We start from the raw sequence: 15,068 nt of genomic DNA on the forward strand, positions 1-15,068 counted from the left end.
CAGCTCAATAACTACCACTTTGAGGAATTAAAGGCCACTGGAAGAAAAAGAACATCTACCTGATCTGACAGTCTGCTTTTTGAATGTGCGCGATAACAAGCTGCCACCTCTCCAGAGGCAGAAACCTTTAATTATGTTAAGTTAAGCCTTTTGGACAGAAGCAGTACTGGATGCCAATATTTGGAAAGACTTAAGTGTGTATTATAAAGACACATCAGTTCAATTAAATGCATATGAAGCCAGCTAATAAAAAGTGCTGAGTTCCTAGAGATATACGAGTGTGAATCAACTGCTTAGATTACTTCTGCAGATAAAGCTTCACACTAAAAACACCTGTGGGAGTTGCACGTGCAATTCCTGCAGTCAATTATTATAGTTAGTCTGCTATGTTGTTCGCTCTAAATACTTTTCTAGTGACTTATCACTGACCCTCCACATAGCTGTGGGACAAAGAAGAGACGGATTTAAAAGAATGGTTGATACCGATGCTGACATGTCATGGCTTTTAGTCCTTAGCATGGGTCAAGTTTGAAAAAAACCTTGCATCCTCCACTTCCTATAATGCAACTGGTAGGTATCTCTGTTTTCAAATGCCCATGTCTTTCCAACACCATGCTAACAGTTTGTGTCACAAGCTTTCTGTTTCAAATGTGTGGTCTCCGAGTCCAAGATGAGAAAACGTAAAGATAACCCTCATGACATCATCATGTTTCTACAGACTTGATTGTGTTCCCTCGGAGCCACAGAAAACGTTAATCCACTGTTTCCATAGTCAGAATACCCTCAACTGTTGGTTATACACACCGACAGTTGAGGGTACAAAAATGCCAGAATAGTAAAAAAAAAAAATAGCATTAGTTTAAATGTATAGTATAAATAAATGCAGTACTAATGCCAGAGTAAACCAGAATTATTGCATATGGGGAAAAAAAACAAATCTGAAAAAGTTCCTTTGTGCTAGCAATTGCTCTGCGAAAAGAGCACACTGGCACAGAGTCTACCGGCATGAGGGAAGAACTGCGTTCAATCAACTGTAGAGGTGGACACCAAACTCCACCTGGCAGGTGGTTAGTATGGCGGGAGTGAGTAAGGCTTACTGCACTTCCCTCATCGATTGGTCGCACACAGCAGTGACTAACACTGAGGACAATAAATTCAGTTCTACAGGCGGCAGGCTCTGACCTTGTATCAACAGCACAGTCAATCAATCCGAGAGAGAAAAATGTCTCCCATTCATAAAACAAAGTCAAGAGTAAGGTGACACTTTAACATAGTTCTGGGCCCACACTTTATAAAATTACAGCTCATTTCCTAACTTCACCCAGCCAGTTACAATCATGGTGGAAATGTGAGGTTTTCTTACCTTGAAGCAACTGTCTTTAGCAAAATATGCTCAATATCTTTTCATTTTCTTTGTCACCGGCTGATGGATAAAGCGGAACGGCTCAGAACAAGGACATCTATCTGGAGCCATCTATCACTGCGTAACCTTGTCAAGGACTTCGATCTCCATGGGAGAATGTGTCAAAGTTAGATAATAAAGGCTGAAATAAAATCTTTAACAGGAACGAGATTTGAAAACCAGAGGAGGCTGAAAGCACCGAATAGGCCTACACCAGAGGTTGCCACCCATTTCTCATGTTATCAGCCAACTGAATGGGCATTATCAGTGGTTATCACTACCACTCTGATGACTCAGACAGGCAAAACTGCACCTACCAAAATATGAGAGTGATAGTGAAACTTAGGCAAATGAAACAATTTGGTTACGTTTAGAAAAACATTGTGGTTTGGGTCAAAATAAGGAAGTCTGTTACGTAACTTGCCTAGGCTACGTGGGGATAGTAGTTACTCAAGTTACGACAAAACGGCCTTCCGGGTGAAAGTCCTGTGCTTGTTTGACACCTGATAATGCCTATTCAATCAGCTGATTACATTAGAAGCATTGCTAACCTGGCAGTCATGACCCCACCAAAGAGACAGGAAATAAGGAAACAGAAGAAAAGATGTTCTTTTACTCTTTAAATTCCCTTTATTTTCCATTTTCCATCCCTACATTTGAAAAAAGAGCTATGCTTTTTATCTGTCAGTATCTAGACCAGAGGGTTTCATATGTTGTAGAGACTGTCATCTGAGTCAGATCTTTAATTTTGGGTTATATAAATAAAATCGACTAAGAGAGAATACAAAGGAGAAGATTTGGTTTAACTCCTCACAACGTGTACACATATTGAATGTTAGCAGACACTCAATTTTAGTCTAAAAGGTTAACCAAAAACCTAATCAAGTAGTTTTGGTCCCCAAATGGCGACTATTTAAGGGCATATCATGAAGTAGGCCTGTCCTGTAGTATTGTGCACCGCATGTAGAACTACGCTCTTCCAGGGGACTTAAAATCCAGTCAATTACCTCAGACTCGCCCCCGCACACCGGGCATTATTGCTTATTAATTCAAAGTTCATCAATAGTGAACATGGCACGTTTCACCAAGTGTGAAGTAGATGGGTTGGGCGGTTCTCGAGATATGCGAAGGACACAAAAGCTGTGTCCCAATCTAGTTGCTGCATCCTTCGGAGGGTGTATTTGTAGACCGATTGTGTCACAGCGGCCGCGACAAGGCCGTCCCATTTCAAAGACTCCTTCTAATGCGGCCGACAAATGCAGACTTCTTTTCCCAGATTCAGAGGATACAACTGATGGATCCTTCACGGCCCAACATATCCCAAGATTCATTGCATGCCGTTGAAGTTGATTTTTTTTTTCGACATGGCGACTAGTGGACCAGCAGCGGGAGAATTCACATTTAAATGTAATTACTGGGTTTTAAGTCATGTGAATATCTACAGATACAAGTGTTAAAACTAAAAACAAGAGACCTGATCAGATCACACTTATGTTAAAATGATCGGTTGAGTTACGTGACGCTATTAACTAACCAGCTGACGCTACCGAGAGCCGCTGCGCTATTTACAGCAGCTCGTCCATTTTTATCTTTTAACTTAGCTCTACCTCGTTTATGATAACCACAGCTGGTTGCTAGGAGATGGGAGTGGCAAAAGGGTGGGGGTGCGAAAAGCTGGTGACGCAAACAGGAAATCATCTGTAGACTAGACCGTCTCATTTCGGGGACCGCTTGGTCGAGCCTTTGCGGTATTCAAAGGACCCGGCCGACGTAGACCGCGAAGGCTGGTTCCGCTGGATTGAGACACAGCTACATACAGAGATTCCTTGCTTTACAGTTAAATGACTGCAACCTTTCCAAACCTTAACCATGTCATCGTTGTTCCCAAGAGCAACATAACCGTACCCAGAGCGGTGGCAGATCAGAACGGTTAATTATTATTTTCTAACAGTAATTTCTAACAGATCTGGAATGCACTGACAAACGTTAAGAGTTCTATTTCAAGGCCACGAGAAACAACCAGTGCTACTCTGTTGGGCTTGTTGCCTTTGAGCCAAGTCACACTGAAGTGACTCGATTATCAGCTCATTATAAAACCCTCTCTGCATCTTCATTTTCCTTTTGGTGAATTGTCTCGACGCATTTCCGATTCCAAGAGGAAGAATCTATTCAGACAGAACCAGTCCTTTAATTAAACTGAAGGGCAGGCCTTAATACGTCTGCTCCAGCAGAGGCCATCTCATCGGAAGCGTCCGTTCATTTGGACAGAAGGGAGGCACAGCGTGCTTCAATTGTGGCACTCAGAGCAATGCAGGAGTAGGCAGACGCCTTTAGGCACTCAGACTGAAAGCTTTGTCTAGCTTGGGTTTTGATGAGTTACTCAACAAGATGTTCTGCTCTTTGTTACACAATAAAGAACCGTGCAAATCAGAGAACATGACAAGACAAACAGCTGCTTTCGGGAAGGATGGTTTAGGATGAAAATATAAGAGACACTTTATATTTCCATATGTGTGAACCCGCTCTTCTCACTGCAGCACAGAGGTTGAGTCACCCCAGCGGTCAAAGCGTTACTGATCCAATTCCCTTAGACTCGGGAGAGAGAGTGAGGGAGATGACTTTGGTCGGACCTGTCGACTAACTGAGAGCCTTCTACAGTCTGTGCCAAGCAATCATCTGGCCTCATTAAAATGAATATCCTTCCCCACCCAAAAAAACCCAAACATTTTAAGGCAGAGGCGAACTGGATAAAAAGGTTAGAGGAGGAGGAATGAGAGTCTAGAGTTCTTAGAATATGTCGAGACAGAGGGATCCTCGTTGAGAACAAACTCAGAGCGACCCTCTCATTGACAGCAAATGGGTTTGCACTCTATTGCTACAGTGAAATGTCATCATAATATTAATAGAAAATGTGCTTCCTGTTTGATCTTGACTCGACACAGTACCACGCCTACTACAAAGGCTTCCATTAAGGTTTCCTGTGTCAAGACATGGACGATCCAAATCGCTCAGCAAGAAGGTTCATAATGTATGATTTACCTCTATCAAACACAAGTGGACTTGATGTCAGAGTGGCTTTTTCAGAGATCTATCTTCCATCAGTGTCTTTTATTAATCTTGATTAAAAGATCAAAGCTCTATATCTCAAAGTCCTTGAAACTAATTCCACGTTTCCAATGTAGAGTCACTTTGGAATTACAAGCCAGTGACAATGTGGTTTAAGGAGAGCCCAAATAAAAAACAATATATTTTTCCTCATACCTGTAAGGCTATTTATTAATCTAGATTGTTTCGGTGTGAGTCGCAGTGTTACAGATATCGACAGTAGAGATGTCAGCCATCTCTCTGAAGATGAATGTAGGAACTATTTTCTTTAAAACGTAGCTCCTAAGTGGAACTACTCAAAAGTAGATTATCTTGAATAAGCAGATCGTGATTTTTGGAAAGAGACTATTATATTGGAGAGAAGGCCCGCGTCTCAGTGGCCAATATCTCTAAAACTAGGCAACTCACACCAAAACAATCTAGATGGATAAATAGCACTACAGGTAAGAGGATGAATATGTATTTTACATTTTGGGATGAAATGTCCCTTTAAGGCTATAACTAATGAAATAACAGGCAAACTTGTGGCATGATGTTATTTTTTGAGCACTCCCATTTTAAAACTGTATTGTACGTTCATAATATTGGGTGACTTATAAATATTGAATCATATTTGTGTCCCAATTATGATGGATATTCTGTGACAGGACATTTTGAGCACAGAAAAAGAAGATTTGCTGGCTCATAAGTTATTCTGTGAAGAGAAAATATTATCACGCAAAGAATAATTTAATGCTTTGGCGAGAACTATGATTGGTAAACATGAGCTGCTTGTGTTTCTGATACGGGGAGTATAATGAATGCAGGACACGGCAGGACAGAATCACTCGGATGCATACATCTAGTGTTGCGGTGAAAACATTAACTCTTTTTGTCAAGCATAAATCTGGCTTGAAGTTTTCCTTCATGTTATTAGTAGACGGCCGCTCTACCTCCTGAACCATAGTCGCTCACAAGAAAAAATTATGGTTATTCTGATGTATTCAGGGTTTTGGGTCTACCTCCAAAAACTTTGGATCATACACTTGCCATAATGTAACTCAATAGCGTCTTTCATGACACGTTCTGGTAAATGTAAATTTGGTTCAACCTCCCAGAACATCTTCACACAAAGGTTTCTATTATATCTTATGAAGAAGTTACTTCAGATTTGTTGTCAGTTTTCCTAAGAAAGTCCAGCAACACATGACATTTTCTGCTTGTTACATGCAAACATTCTTTTCAAAAAAACTTCCATCTACACAACTTTGTTAAGTTTAGGAAAATATTGTGAAATATTTTGTTAGGTTTAGGAATAAATCGCAAAATACTTAGTAGGTTAGGGCAGTCAAACTATTTAGGTTTAGGAAAAGATTGTATCAAATAAATCAACGTTGACTACTCATTTCACTCATGGCACGAACAGCGGTCACAGGGCGAAAGAACAGTTTTCTTTGACCCACCCATCTTCCCCGTCTGCCCTGTGTGGGTTTTTGCGGTCTTAATACTTACTGGTTCATGATAACATACAAATTGATTTAGTTGGGAAAAACAAATCAAATAACAGTGCATTCATTTCCCTATGTATAGCTACGAACGCTCTAGGAAAACAGCCAGACCTTCTACAAACATTTATAACACAGGCTTTCCTTTAAAAACATGTAGTCTCCCATTCCAATTGGAGATTACTTGAGCGACACAACAACAGAGCTCCTCAAGAGCCCTAGAAGACATTACACAACTGTTTTCACAAGCTGCCTGTGACTGCTAAATTAACTTTGGCATGTAAAACGACTGCAGTGCCCCTTTAAATGTCAGGGATTACATCCACATAATAAGGTGTGCATCTAACCTCCTGCCCTGAGTTAGATTGCAGCTTTCAATTTCGAGAAACCCACAAAAGGGCCAAGGCAAACCATGACAGTGCATAAATTGCTTGCTGATAGAATTTTAATGAGGTGTTTGTAGTGGAAGGTGACGTGACGGATCCAGCGGAGGGGACAGGTGATGCGAGGACAGCTCTGGTGTCAACACCTCCCCTGGAGACGCCCTCCTCCCCTGGAGACGCCCTGAGCTGCCTGGCCAAGTGGAGCCACTTCCCGCTGTGTCACTGGCAGTGATGAATTAATTACTCCAACCTGCCACTCACACAAACAACCTGCCTCTTCTGGTTGTCTTTGTTTTGCTATGCACTCACACAGACTGTCTCGCGTGTTGTTCATGAGTGAGTAACTCTTCAGAATCCGTTTTAAGATGATTAAAGTCGAGTTAGAGGGCACCGGAGGAGCAAAGGTAAAATATGACTCAGCTGCATTCACTTGTTTGGCACGCAGACGGAAAATCAACTACTGGCTCATCAACGGAGCCCAATCCTTTGCTGCAGCACAGATGAATTTCATCAGCAGCTCTGCTCCGGCACAAAACCCACTGCATTAAAGGCAACTCATCCAATAAGGAGTAACAGCAATTAATAAATGCTTTCCCTATTGATCTCAGTTGAGTCTGGCAGCGGTCCCCTGAATAAAGGAGGGACCATCAGTGAAATTAACAACCTGCATCACGAGATAGACTCTAAATCAGAGAGAAAGTACACGTCGAAGAGCAATTAAAAGTAGCATCTTCTGAAGACCATCTGCCATCAGCAGGCAGACACAAGTTGGGCTTACCAGCTGTCTGATTCCAGCTCCAGCAAGGACCTGTCCGAGGCACACTGCAGACACCACATGTTGCCTTCTTAGTCCCTATATACTCCAGACCCATCACCACCCTTCCCTACGTGACTTCATCCCCGGGCTTAAATGGAGCTCCTCACCCTCGGACACCTCTTTAGATCTGGCCTCCCTTCGGAGTCTTGTGAAGAGGGGCGTTCGCAGGAAGAGAGGAGGGAGTTCCTCCACAGGAAACTGGGTCGTGTGGCAGCGGGAGCCCTGGTGCCCAACGGATGAGGAGGGTCTTAACTTAAACAGGAAGGGGCAGCAAGTAAGAAGCTGAAAAATGGAAGATTGAGCAAGCCCCGGTGGTGATAGCATCAGATGGGCTTTATTAATAGCAAGAGAATCTGGGCGGCAAGGATAAGGTCTTGGGAACCCCCCTGGATGTACCATTTAAGCTTTACCTCGGTATAACTGTCCTCACATTTCAGCCTACAGCTTCACATGGAAGACACAATTACCACTTTACAACTGCTGATCAAAGGCTTAAAAAGAGTGCTTGAAATGACTACCACAGTTTTCTAACAGCAAATGCAGAACAAGCAACAGCTGCTTGGCCAGTTGACCCGACGATCTATCCTTTAAACAAATAAAGTTAATAGGGAATGTTTGACTCACATCCCCTCCCAACTGTGTGCTGGTGTTCTGGGTGATTCCCGCCCCCCCTCCTCTCCTATTCCCATGCTTCGGCCCCTATCCATTTACATATAATGACGTCATTACCCAAACAACGGGCGTGTATCAAGTGGACCAAGGATGTTATCAAAACCTGGAGATAACACAGCTAATAGGTTTGGTTTGGATAGAGGTCTAGTTCTGCACTGTAACCCTCTGGTGATACGTCTTCGTTGCAAACATTCCTCAAGGAAACTAATTCTTAACAACTCTAAATAACAAGGAAAATAATCCTAATCCTAATAATCCTATCATAAGTGAGAGTGAAGGGGGAGCTGGAGCAGAATGTCTCTCTTATGGGCCATTACAGAGCTTAATCAAAAGGAGCTCAATGTTTCCCATATGGTGAAGGTTCACGTTAAGTGCAGCAGAGAGAGATGCTGAGAATGCAGAGCTCAGTAAAGTTAATTAAAAAAAGGTGTTAGGATGGTCTCTCAGGGGATAAATGTGGACAAAATTCCCCTTAGCCTCCATTCTGGAAGTGCAACTCTGGACGACGCTAACCATGGAGCTGCCATGGGGTTGCCAATGGCCCCATCCCCAATTCCTATGCCTTTATTTCTGTCGCCCTTGCTTGGACCATGCCCATCTACAAACTTAACCTTCATTTTGATCTCAACCACACACCTGTAAAGTTTCGTGACTACAGCTTGCACGGTTGCGACGCTATCGCTAAAGCTTCTTCTGTGGTAGTTCAGGGTACAGTAGGGATCTCCAGGACCACATTTGGCCAAGATTACACAAAAAACTATACCCGAGACTCCGTCGCCACTGGTAGAAACCCGAATTGAATTGTGAAATTACTACAAAGACTTCACCCACTGGCCCAATCAAATCTGATTGTACCTTAAAGTAGACACTAATTTAAACTCTCAGCTCAGCCTGTAGCACTCTCTAAGTCAGTTGGTTGGCTTTAGCATTAATGATGACTGTGCAGCTTAAGGTAAAGCAGCAGCAGTTTACAGCCACTACATCTGTTTGATTGCAGAGAGGGATAGCTTGAGACAGCTGCCTTTGATCAGACCTTGGGGTTATTTTTGTCTCTCTCATCTCCATCTTTACAGTGAACAGCCAGACTGTACAGTACTAGTGAGAGGAGTTATGTCTTTACCACAGATGATTCTGTATCTGTGCCACATGTTAAAGGGGAGGCACTCATCAACATAACATGGGTACTGTGACAGATATACTATAGATTCAACCTGGACTTTGCCTTTACATTGATGAAATAAAAGTTGAAACAAAAGATTTATTGGCTCCATTGTGGCAAGAACAGGTTTACCATTAAAAAACTGTAAGAACAGTAGTGATCTTTTTTTTCTGTTACTTATTCAGTCTCTCTTTCAAACTCTAAAACCAGAGATAGTAATTGTTGCAAGAGTGGAAAGACAAAAAAGAAAATGGCAGGTAAGTGCTTAGGATTTTTCCGAGTGATTATTTTACATACAGAGACTTGTAAGTCCGACTCCAAGTGGCATCAGCAAGAACAGCCTTCTTTGTATTAAATCCCTACATCAGTTGCTGCTTCCTAGCAGCTCTGGTCCAACAATAACCACCAGTAAAGACACCACTCTGCCTCCATCTACAGATTCCCAGTGTCTCCACCCATCCCTGCTCACCTCCTCCTACATTCAGGGAGACAGCATGCCACTCACTCAGTGTTGATATATTTAACTTATTGCATGAGACTGCTTCCCATCTAGCAGGGACAAAAATAGAGTCGTTGACAGACACTGCATTTTCTGCTCCGCTTGGTCAGTAAATTGACCAGCCGGTGTGAGGGGGGAAGCTGGAGACAAATGTGTCTGCTCGGTGCAACAGCGTTGCTTAGAAAACACGAGGAGCTCTCTGAGCGGGACACATTCTGAACTCTGACAAATTTGCAATTAAATGGCTCCATATCACCATATCATACAGAGGCTGCACCGTGTACCTGGTTGATTGTGTCCCATCATGTCGCTCCACATGACGGGACACAATCTTTAATCCATGCTGAGGTGCTGAAACAGCTCATCAAGCAACAATGCAAAACATTCACCTTCACAAATGTGAGGCTGTTTACCTAAATACATTTAGGTTCTAGACTGTTTGTTAGGGCTAGTTATCAGTACTCAAAACCTTTATCGAGTAGATATTGGCCATTAACTCATTACCAAGCTGTATGGAACCTTCCCCACTCAATCGATTCCTGTAATAGATCATTTTTGTGCCCAGAGCCACAAGAAACGTACCTCATATAGCCGGCCATGTAAAGTTCTAACAGCGCAAACAGCGCAAACAGTGCACAGTGCTAACAAAGGTAACGGTACTGACAGAGCTAGTGGAGGTTGGGCGTTGCTCTTCTGCTACAACACGGCCAGTTAAAAACCGTCAATAGGCGTTGTCAGAGGTAACCGCTATATGAGCGCTGTGCAGCTAGCCAGTGGGACATACACACACACAGCTTCCATTCACATGATGGGCATCAATGAAGTATGAAGTCCATTTGTATCGGTATCATATGGTGACCACCGTTGATGTTGGTTTTAAAAAACAAGCAAATTAAAGATGACACCTGTGGTTACTATTGGCAAATTTGTTTTAAAAAATGCAGCATATTTGCTTCCATGGTTGGTTTTAGTGAGTGTTTGTTGTAGCTTGAAAAACAAGATACTATTTGACCCAATTTCTTCTGCAATCCATCTCACCTTAATTATGCACGCTATTAAAACAACTAACTGCAGTCATAAATGCTGTTATCCATTAACCTCCACCAACTTGGAGTAAAGACTGCAGCATGTTTCACATGTGTGTAGGGCACACAAATAAGACGTCAGCGCATTTATAATTAGGTGAGCATGAGGTTCCCCCTCATGCTCTGGCCGGCCTCCCAGCTGCATCACCCCACACCTCTAACCGGTGGAGGCCCAGACCCCGGCTCGGCCCAGACCCCGGCTCGGCCCTGCAGGCTGGTGTCTCTGGCTGTCTGCTGTAAAGCTGTTTGGCTCCAGTTCAGCCCTGTAATCCCTGAGCTCAGAACCCACCCACGTGTGGCCTTCGGAGGGCAAGTGGCCCTACCCTCTCAGCCTCCCCCCAGAGAGAGAGAGTGAGAGAGAGAGAGAGGATTCATTTAACTAACCACTGGCTCCCATGATGCAAATGCATGTTGCTCATGACCTGCATAGAATACATACACAGCCCACAATATTTAGTTAAAGACAAATACCAGTCGCATGAAAGCATCCATACATTAGTGCATCTATTTGCAATCATACACACACACAATAATACAATAATATATATCCAGCAGGCTGCAGAGTTTGGAGCTGGCAGATGATGATGTGATGTTGATGACCATATGGCATTGGGTCTGTTCAGTGTTTATGTTCTGCCTTTGTTGCCCCACTAACCATCGTGCAGTTATTCTGTTTATCTCTGCTAATCCTAATCCAGCTGTAACTCTTCTTCCATCCTGTTCCTGAGCTGTCCATTGGCTCCAGTGCCAACACCGACACCTTTAAGCCATTAAGCATTCTAGTGGGAAGTAAATACTGAGCAACCTCAGGTAGAGGCTGAGGTAGAGTTAAAGTCCCAGTGACACGGGAGTCTGAGCGTATTTAGCTTCTGTACTGTGACTCTGGTTCTGAAAAGAGAAGCCAATCTTTCTAATGTCCATTAGGGGGCGACTCCTCTGGTTGTATAGAAGTCTATGAGAAAATGACTCTACTTCTCTCTTGATTTATTACCTTAGTAAAACATTGTAAACATGAGTTTATGGTCTCGACCTCTAGTTTCAAGTCTTCCTCAATCAACATGAAGATCATTTAGTAAATTCTATTCCTATTGAGTGCAAAATATAAATAATGAAAACCATTAGGCAGGGTATGCTTTAGGGCGTGGCTACATTGTGATAGACAGGTCGCTACCAGAGCCGTATACAGCAACCATACATCACTTCTCTTAAATCCGAATATGGTCACTTCCAGAAAAAGACAACATGATGGCAACATTCCACAAACCAATGGGTGACAATACGACGACTACTTTCACTTCTTATCTTCAGTCTATGGTTTCAAGTCAAATCCGCTGCATTTGATCGGGGCCGCTTAAATGTGAGGATGGGGTTTAGAATATATGGAACAATAGAGGACTGCTATACACCACTCCTCCCCTGTTGTTAGATCTGGAGGAGGACAATGGAGAGATGGAAGGGTAATTTTGCAAATTTTCAACCTGCTCTGTGTCACTGCAGATAAACGACGCCCGGTCTCCCTCCATGCAGCCAGCCAATCTGATGAAATTATTTTTTTGTAAGGGCCCTTTAGTGTAGGATGAGTCATCCAACATTTGAAACTGTGAAAGAAGCTAAAGCCCCTCGAACTTCCGTTTCACCGGGACTTTTAAGGATAGTTTCAGTTTAGGAATGATATCATTGACCTGCATAATAGCTGAAATCTGGCAACTCTGTCATATTGCTGTAACAAAGTCTGGCGAGAATAAGAGACACGAGCAGTCAGGGCATTAGGCAGTAAACAAGACAGCCAGATTAGCCAGATTATCCAAACCACACAGTGAAACTGACAGTGAGCGCACCTATGCTGTGTGTTATAATTCCTCACTACACAGGGAAACAGCGCACACGCCCATGGTAAGTACAGTCGGTCAAAGTTCAACCAGACAGTCAGGATTTAAACAGTGAGGAATGTTTACAGAGGACCAAAATGGGACAGGGTTTCTGTCCCGGATTGCTAGGTCTCATTTTAAGACGTTTAAGACCTTTCTACTACCACAAAGAATGCAATTAAATACTAATTTAATGGTCAGGCTGGCCAAAGTATGAGACAAAACCAGTATGAATGACAAGGCCTAGAATTTTTTAATTTGCTCACATTTATATCACATCTTTGTCACTACTTCCCAGCTGTCTATGCCAACCAATCTGATTCATACAATGAATTAAACTCCTCGGAGAAAAAATAACTAATTAAGTAAAGGTCTACATATAAATTTTACATTAAATCAGGAACAATGCCAGCAAAATGCTCCAACATAAATAAGTCATGTTTCTTAACCCATGTGACATTGTTCCTTGCAAGGTCGGCTCCTTCCCAGACGTCAGCATCTTCATCTGTGAGTACAATGCTGTTGTTCATGGTAGGAATGGTTGCAAAAAAGACTAAAATAAGACCAAAAATTGTATTAAACCAGATGTATTCTCTAAATATGCCAGGCAGATTTAATCTCAGCGAGAGAAAATGACTCACAATCAAATCCTCACATGGTGCTATGGTTTTACTTTCTGTATTTGTGCTCCCCTCAGGGTTGAGCTTTTATCTCCAGTGATTGTTATTGTCAGGTCTGAGCTACCCCGATGCTATCTCACCATTCAATACGGGAAGCATTTTTCTGATGTCCTCCATAGATACAGAGTGTGACACTGCATCATGACGGCTTGGAAAGCCCAACTAGATTCAGTCCATAACAATATTCCCTAACAATCAGATTTCAGCAGGTAATGCTAGATAAACATTCAGTGAAGCAGACGCTCACATTCACATACTCATTTTATTAATCTCAGGGGTGAAGCTGGGCCTCATACAGGACGTGCCTCAAACAGATCCCAGCATGTTTAGTTTGCATTGAAAACAGACAAGAGAACTCGCAGTGACGTGGACCCGAGGCGTCACTGTGGTTATTTGGTGCCACCTGACCAACACATGCAACACATTCCCACTCCCAACTCAACCCCATCTCGTCAAATATCGACCAATGGTCAGTGACCCTACGCTTCAAACGTCAGTTTCCCCTTGTACTGTACAAAGAGTGTCTTTTCAAAATAAACTTACAATTTAAGTTGACTTAGTGCTGTTATTTTTAGTAGTAATCATTTTTCTATTATTATTCCTCTATTATTAGTGCCACTACTGCCATTTATACTGTCATTGTTATTATAAAATTCATTTTATTTGGGGGGGGTACTGCTTTTCAAATGGGAGGGTCCAAGGACAGAGGATGTCGTATGTTCTACAGATTATAAAGCCCAAATTTGTGATTTTGGACTATACAAATAAAATTGAATAAAATTGAACAAAACTACTTGGTTAGTTTTAGGAACAGATCTTGGTTTGGGTTAAATAACTAAGTACGTTAATTAAAATATGTACGTTTTTTATGTGAATGGCATTACTGAAGTACGTAAGATGTGTAACAAAACTACAGTAAAATCTGTCAATGTTGACTTTGTTTCACATGGGACACGAACTGTAGTCTTCTTGGTGAAAGTCCTGTGTTTGTTTGACCAGTCAGACCTCTCCTCCCATCTGCCATACATGGACTCTCTTGCTCTTTATACTACACCAGTAGTTCTGACCGTCTAATGCTGATGTGGTATGGTTTACATTGGAGTTAGTTGAAATCACAGATCGCTCATACAGACACTGACAGAGCTGCTGTGTTTGAACAGGTATGATTTTGCCCGTATAAACCACTACAATTAAAGAAGTTAACAGTGAAGTTCAAAAACATGGTTGATTAAACCGTCTCAAGCCAAGGTCAGACATTTTGACTGTACCACACACCTTTCTTTGGAAGAGTGAATTGTCACGGCGAACAACTTAAACTGCAGAGTATTAGAAAAAGTCACTGAGACGCTGAGGTTTGCTGGACAGTTTATGAACGTTTATGAACCTGATTTAAGGGGAGACATGGTAGTGATGAGTTAACTATCTGGCAATTATGCTCACACAACAGGCCCTGTCAGGCTGGTCTGTTGGCAGATATACAAAAGCCGAATTCATCCCCTCAGGATAAGTAAAAACTAGTGTGGAAAACCCTTTACTTTCTGTTTGGGTCTTGCTCAGGCTATGTCCACATTAACCCGTTTTCACTTGTTTTCAAATGAAAACGGGGTTTTTAGATCTCCGTCCACACTATCATGAAAACGCGGCGTTTTCAAACTTAAAACGCCGTATAGTGTGGACGCTCGGTGCAAACACAGAAAAAGATATGCGGATTCATTTGAAAACGGGATTTAATTTTTTTCCTGTTTCTCATTGACGTTCCAAGTCTGTGTGGCTTCTGGAGCAGCGCCTACCAGCTACACAAATACCCAGAAACCTGACTCCGTACACTTGATGAGCGTTTTGTTTTCATATTGTCGTCAGCTCTGAATGTGAAACCGCTTGTACCTGGCACCAGGTGCATCATTCTATTAAGGC

At 42.4% G+C, this 15,068-nt stretch overlaps 1 protein-coding gene across 1 annotated transcript in view; it reads right to left on the reverse strand.

The window, feature by feature from the left end:
- iqsec1b (IQ motif and Sec7 domain ArfGEF 1b) overlaps positions 1–15,068 on the reverse strand; it is a 196,421-nt gene that overhangs the window by 21,021 nt on the left and 160,332 nt on the right.

This window comes from Anoplopoma fimbria, chromosome 17 (genome assembly GCF_027596085.1).
Source record: "Anoplopoma fimbria isolate UVic2021 breed Golden Eagle Sablefish chromosome 17, Afim_UVic_2022, whole genome shotgun sequence".
NCBI classification, from domain to species: domain Eukaryota; kingdom Metazoa; phylum Chordata; class Actinopteri; order Perciformes; family Anoplopomatidae; genus Anoplopoma; species Anoplopoma fimbria.